We start from the raw sequence: 424 nt of genomic DNA on the forward strand, positions 1-424 counted from the left end.
CCAGGCCGGGGAGAAACTGGGGTGGCCGCGCGTGAGGTGGAAGGATGGACCTGAGGAGGCCCGGCCCGGGGCCTGGAAAGTCACAGAGACCCCCGACCGGGGCTGGGCCCGCACTGTTGGGAGACAGTCCGAAAGAATCTCTCCTTCAGGGTCCCGGGAGAAGGGGTCTGTGTTTCTCCAGCTCTGCACAAAGGGACCTGTTGTCAAATGCGAAGAGGAGACGGGAAGCCTGCGTCCTGAGAGATGAAGATCAGGGGTCCTGAGGAGAGTTAGGACAGGCCTTCTTGCCTAGGTAGTTGTGCGAGTTACATGGGAAGATGGGCCAGAGACAAATCTAAGCAGAACACGGGGGAGTATGGAGAGGTCTTGGGCCTGCTGCTGGGGTCGGATTTGGTGCCAAACCAAAGCCAAAGCATTGCCTAGC

This window comes from Marmota marmota, unplaced genomic scaffold, assembly GCF_001458135.2.
Source record: "Marmota marmota marmota unplaced genomic scaffold, marMar, whole genome shotgun sequence".
NCBI lineage: Eukaryota > Metazoa > Chordata > Mammalia > Rodentia > Sciuridae > Marmota > Marmota marmota.